Genomic DNA, 12,590 nt, shown 5'->3' with positions numbered 1-12,590 from the left:
GCTTACTCGTAGCATGCACTTTAAAAGGAGCTTGCCAGATGCATCCTAGCACATACATTTAAAGAAACAGCAACATATTTATTGCCAATGCATTAGAAAAAAAAATATTCACACCGGTTTAAATAAAACAAGACGAGTCTTGAGTTGAATTTAAACCTTCAGGTGAGACTGTGTTTAACTTTAAAAAAAAACATAGAAAGCAAACAGAAATGTAGGGTAAGACAGAAATACCACAATGGTTCATTTATACATAAAAAATGATATTTTGGCAATAAAAAACGTAAAAATCAGTAAGTGAGGAAAGCCGTCAGTATTATCTAATAAATTGTAGCTGATAACGTTTTCCAATCTATAAAATTGCTGAACAGATCTTATATTGTTAAGTGCAAGCTACTTATGTACTTTTGATTTTGGTCTGGACTGCATATAAATACATTTACATTCCTAACATTTTTGGCACTTCTGGTGTTTCAGATGTTACGCCATTATAAGCATAAACGTTTTGAACATATGCTACTCAATTCTGTCTCTTAATCCTTTTGGACTTTATCATTTTATTCTTGTTTTAGACTTTAAAGCTTTGCAACCTGATTTTGGTCAATTGATGCAAAAAATACATTCCATTTTTCTTGAAATTCAGATTCTGGTCTATTTTGCAGGTAGGATGTTAGCTTTGCCAAGGTCATATAATCAGCTAGTTTATTTTTCCAATCAATCAATTCAGGGCATGTTTCAGCTTTACATTTTGATGCAAATACCGCTCTTGCTGCCATCACATATATTTAAATAGTTTGTTATGAATTTTTTATAGATTAGATGGTACTATGTTTAATTTTTTTTATTCATCAGGAAATTGACTTTCAATATCTTTTGTATTTCATTGTGGATTTTTATCCAAGATTTTTTAGTTTTGTTGCAAGACCACTGCATAAGATAGAAGGTTGGGTCTGTACTCTTGCATTTCCAACATCTGGCATTGTGGTTCTTGTTTGCTTTTGCAATTTCTTTGGGCGTGATGTACCACCTGAAGAACATTTTGTACCAATTCTCTCTTAGCATTTGAGAGTCAGTAAACTTGATTTCTTTTGTCCATAAGTTTTCCCACTGGCTCATAGGGATATCCTCTCTGAAGTTCTTCATCGATTTGATCATACATCCTTCACTTGCTCTGCTTCTGTTTCATATTGCAATAACATTTTATATATTTTTCCTAATAGATGTTTTAGATGACTTGTAATCAAATGTTCATAAGCTGTTTTCTGTCTTAGGTGGCCTCCTTCTTTTGCTATTAATTCATTGTATTTAGATGCCATTTGATGATATGCCAGCCTTTGAATATTCTTTCCTTCATTTTGTGTATCTTGCCAAGGTCATCATAGGGTTAAGTAGTCGTTTTTCTTCCTAGTACTTGCATCGCAATAGACATTGATTGGAGATGTCATTGGCAAAGTAGGTGGGGCTTATTTTGTTTTTACACTGAAACCATATTCTCAGCAATCTATCTCTCACTGTATGACTACCATCTTGCTTCTGAATAGCTTTTAATGACTTCTTGATGCATACATAATTGTGAATTCCTTCCTTAGTATCAGCTGTTTCCAATTTAATATTCCTGTCTCATCTATGTTTATAATCCTTTCTGATATCCAGACTAGTGCTTCTGCTTGACAATATAACCTAACATTCAGTACTGCCAAACCTCCTCTCTTTTTTTCCATCTTGCATTATTTTAAATCCTACTCTTGGCTTTTTCCCATTCCATATGAAGTTGTAGATAGTTTTCTGCCAATTTTTAGCACCTTGTCTTCTATATCAATTGGTAGCATTTGAAACAAAAAGGCCAGTTTTGGTAAGACATTCATTTTGATGGCAGAGATTCTGCTAAGCCATTAAATTTTCATTTTGTCCCATTGTTACAAGTCTTCTTTGATACTTGTCCATACTTTTTGATAGTTGTCTTTGTATAGATTTGTATAGATTTTTATTTTACCCTGTTATATTAATGCCCAAGTATTTTACTGATCCCCTCTCATAAATTGCTGCCTTGTTGTGGTGAGAGGGCTTGCGCGGTTCAATGAGGCTGTGGGCTGTGCCATGCAGGGCCACCCAAGATGGACAGGCCACAGCTGAGAACCCAGACATAAGAACATAAGAGAAGCCATGTTGGATCAGGCCAACGGCCCATCCAGTCCAACACTCTGTGTCACACAGTGGCAAAAAATTTTATATATACACACACACTGTTGCTAATAGCCACTAATGGACCTGTGCTCCATATTTTTATCTAAACCCCTCTTGAAGGTGGCTATGCTTGTGGCCGCCACCACCTCCTGTGGCAGTGAATTCCACATGTTAATCACCCTTTGGGTGAAGAAGTACTTCCTTTTATCCGTTTTAACCTGTCTGCTCAGCAATTTCATCGAATGCCCATGAGTTCTTATATTGTGACAAAATTGGATCCACTGGAGAAGGAAATGGCAACCCACTCCAGTATACTTGCCAAGAAAACACCATGGACAGAAACAAAAGGCTAAAAGATGTGGCACTGGAAGATGGGCCCCTCAGGTCAGAAGGTGCCCAATATGCTACTGGGGAAGAGCATTCAAGTAACCACAGAAAAGTGAAGTGGTTGGGCCAAAGCCAAAAGGACACTCAGCTGTGGATGTGTCTAATGGTGAAAGAACAGTCCGGTGCTGCAAAGAACAATACTGCACTGGAATGTGGAATGTAAGATCTATGAATCAAGGTAAGCTAGATGTGGTCAAACAAGAGATAGTAAGACTGAACATCGACATCTTGGGAATCAGTGGCCGTGAGTCCCATAGAAGAAATGGTGTGGCCTTTATAGTTAACAAGAGAGTGAGGAAGGTAGTAATGGGATACAATCTCAAAAATGACAGAATGATCTTGGTCCGTATCCAAGGCAAACCATTCAATATCACTGTAATCCAAGTCTATGCCCCAACCACTGATGCAGAAGAGGCTGAAGTGGACCAGTTCTATGAAGATCTACAACACCTTCCAGAATTAACACCAAAAAAAAAAATCCTCCTCATCATAGGGGACTGGAATGCCAAAGTAGGAAGTCAAAAGGTGACCAGAACAACTGACAAGTTTGGCCTTGGAGAACAAAATGAAGCCGGACAAAGGCTAATAGAGTTTTGTCAAGAGAACATATCCCCCTTCAACCTCTTCTTCTCCAGACTGAACATTACCCTCAAGTCTCTCAGCCTTTCCTCATAGGGCTTGGTCTTCAGGCCCCTGATCACCCTTGTCACTCTCCTCTGTTCCTACTATATTTTTTCAGGGCTGTAGCCAGAATATGGAAGGTTGAGGGGCATTTAAATTTGTCGGGGGGCACTCTGCACTAAAATAGTGTGCGGGGACAGGGGCAGAAGCAGCCCCCAGCCTCCCACATCAGTTAAAAGGACCTCTGATCAGCTGATTAGCTGATCGGTGGTCCCTTTAACTAGTGCAGGAGGCTGGGGGCTGCTTCTGCCCCATCCCCGCACACTATTTTAGTGCAGGGAAGGGAGGGCAGCAGCAAGAGCCACTCTCTTGCTGGCCTTTCTTCCCTAGTCAACACTAAAATAGAGCGTGGGGCCGGGGGCAGTAGCTGCCCCCTGCTGATCCGCACGGGCCCTTTAACTGATGCCAGGGGCTGCTTCTGCCTCCACCCTGCATGCTATTTTAGTGGCGAGAATGGAGGCCGGTGGTGAGAGCGATTCTCCCTGCCGCTCTCACTTCTGCCGCCCTCCCTTCCCGCCACTAAAATAGCTGTCAGGCAGGAGCAGAAGCAGTCCCCAGCCCCCCCAGCTGATCTGACCCTTTAACTTGTGGGAGGGGTTGGGAGCTTCTTCGGCCCCCAACCCAAAATGCTATTTTAGTGGCGGGAAGGGAAGGTGGTGGCGAGAGCTGCAGGGAGAATCGTTCTCACCACTGGCCTCTGTTCTTGCCACTAAAATAGCACCCAGGGCCAGGGGCAGAAGCAGGCCCCGGCACCATCTAAAGGGCCCCCAAGAGCCCCGACTGCTTCTGCTGCCTGCCCCGCGAGCGAATTCTCCACCATGCAAATCGCTCATGGGGCCAGAGATAGCCCTCCGGTCATGGCAGAGGACCCAGGGGCTTCTTGGGGTCCTGGAGTCGGGGGGTCTTGGGCAGAAGTTGGGGGCTGTTCCTCCATAGGCCCCCTCGTAGCTACGGGCCTGTATTTTGTCCACATCTTTTTTTGAAGTGAGGCCTTTTTGAAGTGAAGTGCACAAAGTACTCCAGGTGTGGTCTGACCAGTGGGGTGTGCAGTGAAACTATAACATCGTGTGATTATGTTATGCCTTTGGGGAACTTTTAAGGTGCTATTTGGGAACTTTGCTATTTGTGTTCTGTTTTGTAATGGCCAATGGCTATAAACAACACATTTTTGACTGACTGACTGATATTCCCTGACTTGTGGACTCTGATTGGGCGGAAAGGCAACGTTAAAAAGTTTTAAATAAATGAATTCCTTGTTTCCGTAATACTTCCCAATTTTTGAAAACTGATAGTTTGTACAAACTTCACACATTTGTATATAGTATTTAGTTCCTGCCTGGGGATTCTCTCTTGTTGTCTGAAAACATGGGCAAATGGTTTGAACTGGTAGCTTTTACATTTAAGAACTACTGTGTTGGCAATTATGACGTCTGACAGGTGTGCAAGCAAGTCACTCAGTCATCACCCAGCCATCAGTGTGTTTTTTACACAGTAAGCTTGTACTTTGCCTGCACCCTAACATCCTGAGAAATATGGGTCGTTTTCGCACTGACCTTATTCCGGAGCAACGTCCCTCTTCACCGCGCAGTGTCTGCGCGGATTTCGCACCAATTGCTCCGCAGAACCCGGAAGAGCCGCGGCTTCTACGTCGCAAATGTAAACTGGTTTTTGGCGGTTTACGTTTGCGACGCAGAAGCCGCGGCTCTTCCGGGTTCTGCAGAGCAATTAGTGCGAAATCTGTGCAGACGCTGCGCGGTGAAGAGGGACGTTGCTCCGGAATAACGTCAGTGCGAAAACGACCATGGTTTCAGTGCTGACCTGCTGCAAGATGCCATCCTCTGTATCTTCATGGGTTGCATTGCTCTCTTTGTGGTATCAGCTGTAGCTTGTGCAGTGAATACTGAAAGCATATTCAGTGAGAGCTGTTGCTGCTTCCCTCACCTTAATTATTCTGCATCAACAGATTGGTCTTTTAATTTGCTAATTATTAATCTCTACAAGGAGGAACGATGCTACAAAGTTATCACAATTATGCATACTTTCCATACAAGATAATGATAGCAGGATTAAGATTATGCTTTTTGACAAGAGGGAGAGCTTGTGATATTTGTAAGTCTGTGGAGAACGACGCAGAGAACTTGTTCAATAATCTCTCTCACCATTTTGGCTCGGCTCTATTTTCGCTATTTCACAAATTTTCACTATTTTCACAAATAGATAAACTATTTGCTTGCTGGGGTAAAATAGTCACGATGAACATGAATATGATGAACTTTCACTAGCAAATGCTGTACGTTTTCTAATAATTTTTGACATTTATTTATTGTCTTTACTATGCCTGTTGTCTTTTTTAATTGTGCCCCAATTTTCATTTGCCTTTTGCCTATAAATTTGATGAGGGGGGACTGAAATTTCATCAGGCAGCTGTTATGCAGAACTTGTCCACATGCCCCACATTTTCCTGTGTGTCATGTCACTTCTTGAAATCAACAGAACCAATTAAAAAAGTATCCTCAGTGATGTTTCTGATAAATAGGAAAAAAATGCTTTGAGGTTGTGCAATTTTTCTTTTCCTTGCCTATAATAAGCAGATTAGCTGTGTTTAATACAATAATAATAATTACAAAGCCCGATGGCGTCTCATTTCAAGTGCTATTGTTCAGTCATTACAAGAGGTTTAGGTTGTCCTTGAACTGATGAGTGTTGGATGCTGCCCAGAACACCTTTTACTGTTTGTTCATCAGCCTCAATCTTGCTGCAGTTACACACCATAGTGCTGTCCAGATGTGACAACTGTAATGTGCGCTGTATGGGGTCTTCACAAGGATGCAGTGCTATGACCATATTAAGCTCGCATCGACCTTCTGTACTGGCTTCCTGTTTGTCTATGGACTCAATTTGAAGAAGAAGAAGATGAAGATATTGGATTTATACCCCGCCATCCACTCCGAAGAGTCTCAGAGCGGCTCACAATCTCCTTTACCTTCCTCCCCCCAAACAGACACCCTGTGAGGTGGGTGGGGCTGGAGAGGGCTCTCACAGCAGCTGCCCTTTCAAGGCTGGAGTCTCAGAGCGGCTCACAATCTCCTTTACCTTCCTCCCCCACAACAGACACCCTGTGAGGTGGGTGGGGCTGGAGAGGGCTCTCACAGCAGCTGCCCTTTCAAGGACAACCTCTGCCAGAGCTATGGCTGACCCAAGGCCATGCCAGCAGGTGCAAGTGGAGGAGTGGGGAATCAAACCCGGTTCTCCCAGATAAGAGTCCGCACACTTAACCACTACACCAAACTGGCTCTCCAAGCTCTAATTTTGATCTTTAAAACTCTGTTGTGGGGGGAGAAGATATAGGAGATCGTAAGTCGCTCTGAGTCAGAGAGAAGGGCAAGGGTATAAATCTGCAATTCTTATTCTAAATTATGAAATTGCCACTTATCTGTTTGTCAGGGGGATCTCAACTGCAGAATGACACACTCCAAGCAGAGTTTTTTGACAGGGCTGGGGGGGGGGAGGTTTCTAACAAGAAAAGAAGTTGGGGTAAAGGGATTATTTTACACTTATATTTTGAAATATAACAAAGTGTGATTTATCTTCTTTTGCCAGCGTCTGCTACCAATTTTCCATTTATATTAATAGCTTTGGAAATGACAGCTTTTATTGTTATGTACATTGGCTCATTATTAACACTATACCTGACTTGACGGAACAATTTTCCTGTTGTTATTATTGCTTTTCACAACACACACATACGTTTATATTAAATATATGTCAAGCCATCTTCTCTAATCGCCTTTGGTGTGTCTGACACATAATAATCTTTGGCGTTTCAGTTCTTTCAGTGTCAAAGCCCCACAAACAAATTAACACTCCACCAAGGAAGCTTTTAGGACAAGAGAAAGAAGAGTTAATCTTGTATAACTGGAAGCATGTTTGCATTCCTGGTTTTGTGAAACTTACCTATTTGGGAGGCTCTTGGTGGATTTTTCTTTCTCCAAAAATGTTTGTCTCAATGGCATTTTAATTGTTCCGGTAATCAAGTTAGCTGAAGAAAAGGACTGTCCTCAAATTTACCGCATCCATTCTAGCCGAGTATAACACCGTCGTGATTTATGTGAAGAAAACAACCTTGGATCTTATTCAATCACATCATCAGTTTTAATCTGGCTGCCTAATAAGTAGCAGGCAACAGGGTTGCTGAGGGTTACCCCCGCTCCCCCTTACATGACTTTGTTTCCAGAAGGTTTGGCATTTTCCCCAGCATGACGACAATATCTTTCCATTTCTCATCACCTTTGTAGCAAAAGCATCTTTCTTACTTTTGTAGAAAAAGTATTACAAAGAAAGGGGGTTTTGGGAGCCAAGACCAGTCTTCAGGCTTTCATTGGTATCTAAGGAACCATCTCGGATTCACAGGCTAAAAAGCAAGGCCTTGTGTCAACTTATGTTTTATGCAAAGCTGTCTACCCAATTAATGAAAAAGTTCTGCAGGGTTCATAAGGAAGGTGACATGGCTTCCTGTGTACAATAGGATATAAATGGGTTTTTTGGGGGGGTGGAGTGTCAAGATGGTTTAAATTGTACCATGTGGCTCATTTGCATATTTAGTTGTTTTAAAAAATTTGAGCTCACACATGGCTTCAGAGGTCTCTCTCTCTCTCTTTCTGTGAGGCATAATTTCTCCATCTGGGGTGGGGTGGGGATGCGGCCCAGGTCTGCATTCCACCTGTGCCACTGGAACCCTTCGTCTTGGAAATAGATAGCTCGACCACTCCCTTTGACGAAGGTCAGCCAGCCACTCGAGGCCCAGCACTGCTTGGAACCCTTGCTCCCCCCACATTTAAAGCTGAGGCGACTCTTCACATGCCTCTCCTTCTCGCCAGGAGGTGGGGGGGGGGGTTCGTTTGCGGGTCCCCCATTTCTCTCCGATTCGTTCCTCGAACTCCTTCACTCCTTGCCCTGCTTGCAGTTTGTGATGGAAGGCGATGATTTTCTGGCAGTCATCAATCTCACACACCAACTGTATCCACTTGACCAAGGTCTGGGGGTTCCCTGATTTTATGGCCTCCACGAAGATGGACGAGTTGAGGCCCCTCTTGTATTGTTCAATTCAGGCCCGTCATCCCAGCGGTGAACTTTGGTATTCAAGAGGCGAAACTTGGCCATGTAGTCGCATACTGACTTTGCCCTTTGCTGGAGGTCCTGGAGAGCCGATATGGCGTTGGTCTTTTGTAGATGGGCTTTGAATTGCACCCTCAAAGCCCTCAGGAGGCTTGAGCCGTCTCTAGAGCAGGGGACCTCGCCTCATAAAGGGTAACAAACCAATCAGCTGCTGCTCCCTCCAGGCACCCTCTGATGTAGATCACTTTTGCCTCTTCGGTGGGAAAGTTGTCTGCCAAGACCCTCAGTGCCCTCGGATGAGGACCAGGGAGTAACCCAACTTGGTGGGGTCCCCATTGAAGTGGGCTTCATGGACCTTTGGTCCTCCCGGGATGGCTCAGGGTTCATGGGGTCCAGCCAGAGGTGCTTGTGGCTTCACGGGTCGGCCAGTTGGCCTGGTATTCCCCCTCCAGCTGCCGCTGCCGGTAACTCTCCTCCTGCCAGTGCACCTCCATCGGGGGGTTCTGGGGGAACCACAGGTGGATGTTGAGTGGGAAGTGCCCCAGTGACCTGAACAGCTAAGTCCTGTAGCTGATGGGCGAGTGTTCTCACCTCCTGCATGAAGTAGTCATTCATGGCTAGCATCTCGTCTCTCATCTGCCTGCCTTGCATCAGTAAGGCATCTTGGAGCCACCCGGGATGCCCTCACTCCCCTGGCAAAGCGCGGCTTGTTCGGGACTCTTCTGCTTCTTCGTCCGATCCCCCCAGGACCGAAAAGTACTATGGAGGCCCGAGGAACGGGGCCGGTGGCGGTTGCCAGTGTCTCGGGGCTCTCTGTCCCCAAAGCTCCCTGCACCGCATTCCCTCCTCCTGACCTTTACGAATGTAGGTACTAGTGGTGGCCCTTTTGGCTGAGGTAACTCTGGTTCGACTGAGTCAGTTTGAATGTCCTTAGATTTGACCTCTTCTTCTGACATTTTCAGAGTTAGGTGGTCCACTAAGGTTGAGGAGTCTTAGCAATATGTCAAGACCCAGTAACTCAAGCAACGCAAACAGTCCACTTGATAAATGGCAGTTTATTTAGTTACTGATAATACTGGTAGCAAAACTGGTTTTGCTAAGACCGGCGGGCCAGGCAGCTGACCCCCTTATACATACTTAGGCTAACGGTTACATTTTGCAAGCAAAAGCAGGAAACAAAGTGCAGGCAAATTTGACCCCTCCCCAACTGTCCGGTCTCTTCTCTAAACAGGTGTTCCACTATCAATAGTCTAGCCTTGATGTCTCCTAGCAACTTCTCAGGCTGGCGGAAAGGATTCTTGGTGTGAGTTACAAAGATAAGAAAATAAAAGCGGCAGCACAACAGCACAGCACAGCATAGCAAGCAAATTGATAGTGAAGCATAATTCATGGCAAGGCACTTGATACCCCTACCCTTTGTTCCTCTTTTGTGTTTAAAGGAGAAGGTTGCGTTTTTGGAGTCTCCAGTACAGTTGAGAGGATTTTGTCAGAGTTGTTGAAGCTACACCAGCTGCTGAGTCCCTTTCATGGCTCAGAAGGCCCTTTTCAAGAAGTGCTCTCAATGTGGAGTAGTGATGACCCAAACTGATAACCTCATCAGGCGTCATATCCACCTTCCAGGCCCATAGCTACAGTGGAGCCCCTGGGGTCCTGTTTCCCCAACTTCCTGCCAAGCCCCCTGACATCCTATCAGGGGAAGGAAGGAGACTGGGGGGCACAGGCAAAAGGCACACAGGCAGGTGGCAGCAGCTGAGGGGCAGTTGGACAACCATGAGAGTGCAGGGCTGCTCTCACCTGCCAGCTGGCCATGGGCTGCTGGTGGGAGCAGCTGCACTGTGCTCAGGTTCTGGGTTCAGTGCTGAGCAAGTCTGTTTCTTTCAACCTCTGTTATCCCTAGAGAAGCAGGCTCCCTCTGATGACCTTCCCAGAGGGGTTTTTATTTATTTTTTTTAAATTTTCATGATGTCATTTTTGGACCCCACCACTTTCCTCAGTGCCTCTCCACTGAAAATTTCCTAGTTACAGGCCAGCCACCTTCAGTAACCTTCTCACTCAGGCCATGGTTTCCTATTCCTGCAGTGAGTAAAGAAAAAAAAAACAGTGATTGGATCCGACACAACTTCAGATCCCAGCCTAGACAAGAGGGTAGATGAACTGTCTCCATCACCTCCCACAGAGTATTTTTGGAGAACAGATGATTCATATGGCCCAGTCTCTCAAGCTAGAAGTCATTATCTTGGAGCACAAACCTGACAATAAGATTCTGAGTTGCTTCTATTCAGAGTTTCCTGGGATTATTGCTGTTCTGATGTTGAAGGGCATTGAGGACCTCAAACAGAAACTGTGACGAAAACCTGTGTCTCTCCAGTCTACCTCCAGAAGGGTAGAACATATTCATAAGATCAAGAAGGAGCTGTTTAATTATTTGACAACTCATACTCCATCGTCTTTCTTGTTTTCAGAGGAGATGCAGCCAAAGTGCAGTCAGGCTTACCAATTACTCACATAGATAGGGAAGGAGGGAAACTGAATGTTCCGGGTTGAAAATTATATTCTCCAGCAGTTTCAAGTTTCGAAATTGCTAACTATGAAACCATTATGGCTGGTTATCAGCTGTTCTTCGTGAGAGGATTATCCTATTCCTGGAGCGCCTGCTGAAAGATCAGCATCCTCTGTGCATATGGAGGTCGTTAAACTTTAGAAACAGCAAATTTATGTGGGACAGCATTCCGTGGATTTGGCTGTACAGGCCTTAGCAAGCTGCATTGTACTCAGGCACCACATGTGGTTAAGATCAATGGCCTTGCCTATGGAGACTCGACTGAAAGTTGAAGACTTACCTTTTGAAGGTCCCACTCTCTTCCCTCCTGAGATGGATGAGATGCTTTTCCATGATAGAGAAGAACAAGCAGACAACTAAGTCCATAGGAGTCTCACATTCATCACATCCCAATCTAAACAGAGGTCTTTTGCGAGTTAGCCCTGGCATTCGTATCAAAGGGACTACAGCTTTTTTGACCTTCTTGGTCTCAGTATCCTACCCCTAAGGCATTTATCCCTCAACAGTGTTACCATAGGCATCACAGTTCCAATTGACCTAGGTTGAATCAGTGACCACCCTCTTCCAGAGAGCCAGTTTCATCCCAGATGTTATCCTAATGACTAGGATCGTTGCCAGCTCCTGTTAAGATCAGGGACAGGCTGGCTCCGTTCACTACAACTTGGGAGGCTATTACCTCTGACAAGTAGATTTTGTCCATAGTTAGATTTAGTTACAGATTAGAATTGAAGTCAATTCCCCCCGGCCCTTTACCTTTAAAGGATCCAACCAAGCACTTTGGGGTCTTGCCCAGGGTTTTAATTGACAAGGGCACCATAGAGGAGGTTAAGGTATTTCAGGCACCAAAGACATTCTCTTGTATGTTCCTAGTAGATAAGAAAGATGGGGGAGTTAGACTCATTTTAGGCCTCAGAAAAGTAAATGTTTTTCTTTATGGTTCAAAAGCCCTATATGGTTTAAAGCCCTATATGGCGTGGGACCTGCCTACCTGAAGGACCGTCTCTCCCCACATGTTTCCCAGAGAGTACTGAGGTCGGGAACACAAAATCTCCTCACTATCCCTGGGCCAAAAGAAACCCGCTTGAAATCCACCAGAGAAAGGGCTTTCTCTGTTATGGCCCCTACATGGTGGAATCAGCTGCCGGAGGAGGTGAGGGCCCTGCGGGACCTTGTTCAGTTCCGCAGGGCCTGTAAGACGACCCTCTTCCGGCTAGCCTACACCTAGCTAAGATGAGAACTCAATGTAGCTTGCCAGACTTCTGTTTTATATGTTTTATATGTATTTGGAACGTTTACTGGTTTTTAAGGTTTTAACTGTTTTAAATGTTTAATGGTTTATATATTTAAATATTGTTTAATTTTTATGTTGATCAATTGCTGGAAGCCGCCCTGAGCCACTTGTGGGAAGGGCGGGATACGTCATAGATAGATAGATAGATAGATAGATAGATAGATAGATAGATAGATAGATAGATAGATAGATAGATAGATAGATAGATAGATAAATGTTCAGTGTGTCCATTCCTTCGATTCTACAATTATTACAATTTAATTGTTCATTATTGTTACTGATTTGAAGGATGCCTAGTTCATATTTCAGTCCACCCTCAACACTGCAAATTCTTAAGTTTTTCATGTAGGAAAGAGTTATTTAGTACACTGCCCT

This window comes from Heteronotia binoei, chromosome 21 (assembly GCF_032191835.1).
Source record: "Heteronotia binoei isolate CCM8104 ecotype False Entrance Well chromosome 21, APGP_CSIRO_Hbin_v1, whole genome shotgun sequence".
NCBI classification, from domain to species: domain Eukaryota; kingdom Metazoa; phylum Chordata; class Lepidosauria; order Squamata; family Gekkonidae; genus Heteronotia; species Heteronotia binoei.
This window is presented reverse-complemented; position numbering follows the sequence as displayed.